Source organism: Phasianus colchicus, chromosome 8 (genome assembly GCF_987193195.1).
Source record: "Phasianus colchicus chromosome 8, bPhaCol1.hap1.1, whole genome shotgun sequence".
Taxonomy (NCBI): Eukaryota; Metazoa; Chordata; class Aves; order Galliformes; family Phasianidae; genus Phasianus; species Phasianus colchicus.
Genome location: NC_143443.1, coordinates 34,471,084 through 34,478,071, shown reverse-complemented (window position 1 = coordinate 34,478,071; position 6,988 = coordinate 34,471,084). Strand labels below are relative to the sequence as shown.

The window sequence follows — 6,988 nt, the reverse complement described above, 5'->3', positions numbered from 1 at the left end:
CACCAGAGAGCAGACCCCTGGAGCATGTGGTGCTCTGCTTTGCATGGGGATGGGCAAAGTGGAGCCTTCCCAGCTCCTGGCTGCCCCCTGCTCCCACTGCATGCCCACTGGGAATAACCCCATGGGAGAGGCACTGGGCAGGGTAACCTCTTCTGGAAGTGACATTCTATACAATCCCTTCTGATACATTGTCTGCCGTTGTAATTACCCGGGGATGGGTGAAGAGTTGTCCCACGGAGTACCTGAGATGTGGGTGAAGAGGTGCCCCACTGAGCACCCAGGGGAAGAGCTGGCACTTCAGTATCTGTCTGCTCTTTGACTTAACAGAAATAAAGATTCTAATAATCATTTGCAGTGGATGGTGTTAAGGAATTCTGAAACACTGATCACAGAGGAAAGGAGATATCTCAGGCATTAGAGTTATCAAAACCTCTGGTTAAAGTGATTTCTTTACCCATGTGGCTGCATTCATACATTGAACTTGGCTACCAAAAATCTTCTGCATGCCAAAATATGTAACAAGAGCAGTGGGACCAGGGCTTTTCTCAGGTACTGTTTACGATGTGTGCATAGCTGAGCGTTGGCACACACTTCACAAAAATGATGATGTTCTCCTCTCACCTATCTGCTGCTGAGAGCAAGTGTGAAATGACGCCCTTCGTGCTTGCAGGGGATGCCAGTGTATACACCCCACTGAGTTGTGTTAATGGTGGGCAATGAGACGATATCTGTGGGAGAGAAGGAATAATAGCTTGTTGTAAGAGATGATTTTCTTTTGTAGCTTTGTCTCAAAGCTTGCTGAGGAACACTGATGGACAAGGGTTGAGAAATCCTTTGTCTAAAGGACACGGATGGACAAGTCCAGACAAGTGCTGGTCGAAGTTGGAGAAATCTTTTGTCCGAAGATTTGCAGGTGTGGGGCAACAGAAAGAGATAATTAGCATCTTAACGGCTGGGAAGCAGTCTTTTGTGTGGGCTCATCTCGAGGGAGATAAACATCTCAGGCAGTTCCCGCAGGTGACTCTTAGCAGAGTGCCCATGTTTTCAGAAGAAGGGGGATAAAAAGGGACCAACAAGCGAGAGGTCAGGTGTCTGACATCAGATGCCTCATGATGGGATGTCTGCCCGCTGACGGACTCTCCTGGGCCTGGGAACGGCGTGCAACGGGACACTGCTGGATCTTGATGGTGAATATACCCTCTTTACGTAGTTCTCGCTCCTTTCCTTTCCTATCTCCCACTTTCCCTTCCTCATCACTTTAACTCATAATTGTCTCCAGCCTCTCCTTCCCCATCTCCCTGATTGATTAGGATTTGTACTGGTTGGAGTAACATTTGGATCGTTGTTTCTTAATGCATGTATCAAAGAATCTCCTCTCCCTCCTATAAACTGGAGAGAGACACTTGTTCAGGCAGAGCAGAACCAGTTCAGCTGCAGCTGGTTTCTGTGTTTTCCCCGCTTAGCACTGTCCATTTTGGATGGCAAGAAAGCCTATTGCACCACCCAATTGCTGAGACTTAAATGTTATCTTGTGTTCAAAGAAACGTTCTGGTATTTAGGGAAAGTCTGTCTGTCACAGTGCCAGCACTGACTTGGGAGGCAGAAGAGGACGATTTGTGCTGTCCCGTCACAGAGCTGCTATGGAGCCCTGCAGACTGATGGTGCGTCTCTGTGAGTCTCTGTCCTCCAGGCCATCTGCCCAGCCACGTTGCTCTGTTTATTCAAAAGGTTCATTTAGGTCCCTACCGAGTACAGAGTTGCAGAGTTAAAGGTGAAACACATTAAAAGAACAAGAACACTGTCCTGTTTCAGCAGATGTTGTAGAACTGCTTGTCCATAACAGCCACCAGCATCAAATCCACGGTCCACCTCTGTGTGGCTGTTTGCAGTCAGCAGCAAAGCAGGCTTCAGAGCATGTATGTGCATCCAATAACCCAGGGCTCAAAACTGTATTTCCATTTTTCTTTCACTCTTTCAATATATATATATATATATATTTTTTCCCCTACTATTGTTCATGGAACGGAAGACAAAAGAACTGCACTGTAATATAAAAGAAAGGCAAATTTACCCCCATTAGCTATTTAGTCTTTTCACTAAGGGAAGATTGAGTTGTCTTTAGCATGAGTGGCTAATTTTGGCCAGCCTAGTTTCAGCATGCCTGATGCACATCCCTAAAACACCATCTGCAGCAAGGAAAGGTGAGTTCATCCCCAGCATCCCTAAGTGCAATTTGGCAGTGTCCCAGCAAGGAAAGCAATAGGTTTGTGTGGTGGAGATCTCATTTCAGTGTTGCCTCTGGATGATGCAGGATAAGCCACCCGCAGTCTGTATCTCATGTTTCCATTGAGGAGATGGATCTATAAGGCTTGCTGTTGAGATGCGCTATGTAAAAACTAAAGGAAACTATTCTCAAATTTAACTTTGAGGAGTAGAATGTCTAAGTGGAATTTAGGATTGTCGAAATAAATAGTGTTGTAAATTAAACTGGAAGAATATAAACCTCCTCGTTAAAAAGATATGAAAGACCAATGAAGTCAGACAGTCCCCAGAAGAGTCCTTGGACATCTTCAGGCATGGTAAAGTCCGTGTCAGTGTTTCTGAGCCAAATTAACTGCTCTTTGCACAAAGACAGCACCACTGCCAGGTGGCTGTAGGGGCCTTGAACATTAGCAGAAAAGGCAGCTCAAGATGTAGAACCAGGCTGGAGGTGCAGGACTGGTAGAATCACCATCTAAAGGAGGCAAGGACAAGATATTGTGCTTTTATGTATTTTCACAGTCTTTTTTTCCCAGGTGAAATGCATCTTGAAGACTGGCATTTATAGAAAGAGTTCTGCAAGAATCATTATGATACTTTCATTTTGCTAACTTTTAAATTTTGCTGGGAAGTTGAGTGGGCTTTCTGGCAAAAGGAAAGCTATTAAGAGGGTGCTGAGCACCAGACTGGCTGGAGAAGAGCTTGGTGATCCTAGCTAATACTCAGCTGGCTCCTGATTAGTACTTCAGGTTCAATTTATCATGGTGCAATGATAGCTATTCCACAGCATTGCACAGCATTGATTGAAGTGGTGATTTCCGTAGCTATTTCTGGAAGAGCAGCAGAAGAAAAACAAAGCAGGTGAGATGAATAGCTAGCAGTGAATCTGTTTAAATATTTATATAACAGATAGCAAAGATTCAGGATCCATTTAACATACGCAGATTTCATACACTAAGATGAATAATTGCTCTTCTGTAATACCATTCTATTTATTTATTTATTCATTCATTCATTTATTCTTTAAAATTGTATTGCCCTTTTTTCTACAATTTGAGGAAAGATTTTGAAAATATTATGCTGCCCTTGGATCGAATTTTGAATGATCATCAAATGCCAATCTGGAAAAATGCCATTTTAATGAAAAGAGTTGTTGTCAACTTTTGCTCTGTTGAGAGCAGAATTTGGCCCGCGATTTTGAAAGAAGGGTCTTAAAACTAGAGAAAGAAAAGATAGAAAAGAGATACTGTTGGCACAGAAGAGTTTTTTGTTAGAAAGGAAAAAAAAAAAAAAACAAACCAACACAAAAATTACAATTTTCTTTTTACATTAGAAAATCACAGTCCTGGAACAGCAGAAAATTCTGTAAATGAATCTAGAAATAGCTTTTAAAATTAAAATAAAAACTGTCTCTTTTTTTAGACTGCTGGAGTTACATCTGACGGAAAATATTTAATGCTTTAAATTCAATAGTGTTCCCCAGACCCTCTAGAACAGCGCAGTGTACGCTTAAAAAGAACTACTTCATCTATTTAATTAAGAGAAACTACTATCAAAGCAGATTTCGCATTTAAAATTCGTGTTTAAACTTCTCACAGATTAAGTGAGCTTAAACAGTTGCTATTCCTGACTTTAACAGCATTATAAAATACATTAGAGATTGAGAGGATAAAATTCTGCCATGTTAGGTTATAACCTAACTGCTATTTGCAGTTGTAAGGACTACTAATGGCGCAGGGACAAGATTTATTATAGTAAAGACATCCTGCTTAACATTACCCTTGTCATTCCATTAATAATGACTGCTTATGAGCCATCTCGTTGGCATCTTTGTTGTCCTGAAAACTTAAAACTCGCAGCACAATTCTTTACGATGTGCTACATTGCCCCCTCTGGGTATTCCTGACCATTATCCCATTTGGTTATATTCAAAACTGCTGCCTCCTGAGAGAGCATTAGGGCTGACCTTTAACCCTGCAATATTCTTGGTTCAAATGGCGTAATAACATGTAGTGAATATTTACAAGCATACTTATACTATAATAGAGTACTGCTGTGAACATTAGCACATATTTTCTGCTCAATCAGGCTTTGATGTAGAGCTTGGCGTGTACCCTGGAGAAAATGCAGTCCCCAATAAGCTGTGCTAGTGAAACACCCTTGAACCTAAACAGCTTACGCAACGTAAACTGCAGCGATGCAGATTAGCAGGCGAACATCTCCGTGTGCCGCGCGGTCCCAGCAGCGCGTGATGCTGCTCTGTTGGTGGAATCCGGGCATGCGCACACATCAACCCACCCTGCCTTCCCTACCTGCCAGCCATGGTGCTCAAACCTGTACGTAATGTGGCAGCGGGTGATAACTTCCCTGGTTCCATAGGAATAGCGCAGAGGGGCTCTTTATAAAATTTAATTAATGGTGTTTTTTTTTTTTTAGTGTATAGGCAAACATCTGGCATTTCATCGGGGCTGTTTTTACTGCCACGTGACTTCATGCAATGCTGTCCTCCATCTAAAAGATGCGTCCTTCCTCACCCTGCTGCCTTTCTGCCCTCTCCATCCTGGCTGTGCTTTCCCTACATGCCCCCAATATCACTGGAGTTGCTTTCCTCTGATAGCAGCTCGCCCACCTCCCTCTGCATCTGGACCTGTTGTTCTCCTGCACCCAGCAGCACACCCCATCCCTTTATTTATGTTTAATGAGTGGAAGTGGTGGAGTGTTTGGTGCCCCAAACTTTCAACATTACCAAAGTGATGTGTGCTGTAACATGCTTACCGCAATACACAGATGACATCTAGATCGCTATGAAGGTCTGCCTTGGGCATAATGATGATTTTAATTTCATATGGGTGTAGGTTTCTCTAAATTTGTTCCCCTTAATCTATGTTTTCTCCTTCCTTGACAACAAGGCTATTACACCCTAAATATCATTACATCCCGTTTCGATTAACTCTGCTCTGTTGCCTTATTCGGTAGGGTGCCCAATGGAAGAGGAGAGATGACAGAATCACACAGAATCACAGAATGGCCAGGGTTGGAAGGGACCTCAAGGATCATGAATCTCCAACCCCCCTGCCACATGCAGGGCCAACAATCTCCTCATTTAATGCTAGACCAGGCTGCCCAGGGCCCCATCCAATCCGACCTTGAACACCTCCAGGGATGGGGCATCCACAGCCTCTCTGGGCAGCCCTGAGATTGGGTTGATACTTCTCCCAAACCTGCCCCTTTTTGTCTGTGTATGTTTATGAGTGGGTAGTCAGTCTGTATAGATGAAAGTCCAGCTGTGGGGAGGTTCAGCACAGAGGTAGTATGAGCTTTTAAAAAAAAAAACCTCTGTCATGCTTATGAAAAACTTGGACTTGGCAATATCTGTCTGTCTTCAGCTAAAGGTAGAATAAACCTTCTTTATTTTCTTGGCATACCTTATAAACTTGTTACATTTTTTGCATTAAAATCCTCCTATACAAAGGAGATGTCCATTTTTGATATTTTATTCATAAGATCCCCCAAGGTGTCATTGAAATTCCTGCAGTCTTTCATCAGTGAGATCCACTCTTGGAGAGCACACCTGCACAATAGATGAAATGGCCGTCCTCTGAGAATAATGGCAGCCATCCTGATATTAATTTGGTTCCAAGTAATTATCAAGTTCATATCTCTCAGTTTGCTAGGTAACTTTTTCTTCCTTTTGATTTCTTTTTCCCCATGCAAACCGGCCCTCTTCAGTGGGACTTTAATCCAGGCTTTTCTTTAACTAAGACATTCTTTAACCATGACATTCCTTAACATTTACCTGTCTTGTCCCAAAACTGTTAATGCTCCAGGTTCAGCAATGTGCCACGTGGAATTTTAGGTACCAGATAGGATTTGTTAATGCTCTAGGAAAATAAGGTACCCTGTATCAGTTGCATGCAGGTGCTGCTGTACCAATCACAGCCCTGTCTGTTTGAGTTGAGAGTCAGGCCCAGGTCTTCAGTGTCATTTCCAAGGGATGTTCAGCTATATTTCCTAAAATAATGTTGAGAAATAGAGCTGGTACATGTCCACAAGTCCAGCTCACAATAGGAACTGCAGTGAGTGGCATCCGCACTGTGGACGAATGCACTCTTTCTGTATACCTACTTAGTATGTGTACACACTAAGTGTATAGAAAATTGTATTTGTGTGTGCAAACTGCATCTGAAATAGCAATTTAAAAAAATTATTATTACTGGTTGGGAAGTCTTGGTGTGGGGATTTGTGGCAGCACAGGGGTCTGGGGCAGAGCAGGAGCCCAGCAGATCTCCTCAAGTGATTTGGGGTTTCTCTTTCTTTCCCTGTATTTTCTCAACCAATTTGTATTTTGAAGGAAGCCTGCTAGAAATTTTGTGTTTTCTTCAATTCTTTCAGTTTATTTCTGTTCACATAGCTCTCCTTTTCCCCCTCATTGGCAGTAAATCCTTAGGCTGAGCCATCCATTTATTACCAGTTGGCAGTTGTTCAGTCTTCCAGTCTACAGTGATCCGTTTTTTAGCTGCCAATAGTGCAGCATTAACAAATCTGTTCTGATATTTATCTATGGCAGTGTCTTTTGTTAAACGAAGAATACAAAGTTTAGGACACACAGTATTGGTGTTTTTATTCTATCAGGTAGGCCACTTAAAACTTCCCTCTGATATTTTTCCAGCACAGAATAACACCTCCAGCACTCTGTACATCCTGTGATGCAGTTTTCTCCCCTGTATTT

The 6,988-nt window shown here is 42.6% G+C and overlaps 1 long non-coding RNA gene across 1 annotated transcript; it reads left to right on the top strand.

The window, feature by feature from the left end:
- Positions 1-1,101: 1,101 nt before the first annotated feature.
- LOC149917135 (uncharacterized) lies at positions 1,102-5,470 on the top strand. The gene is made up of 3 exons (XR_016468604.1): positions 1,102-1,187; positions 1,580-1,661; positions 5,236-5,470. It is a non-coding gene; the product is annotated as an uncharacterized LOC149917135 (long non-coding RNA).
- Positions 5,471-6,988: the final 1,518 nt, after the last annotated feature.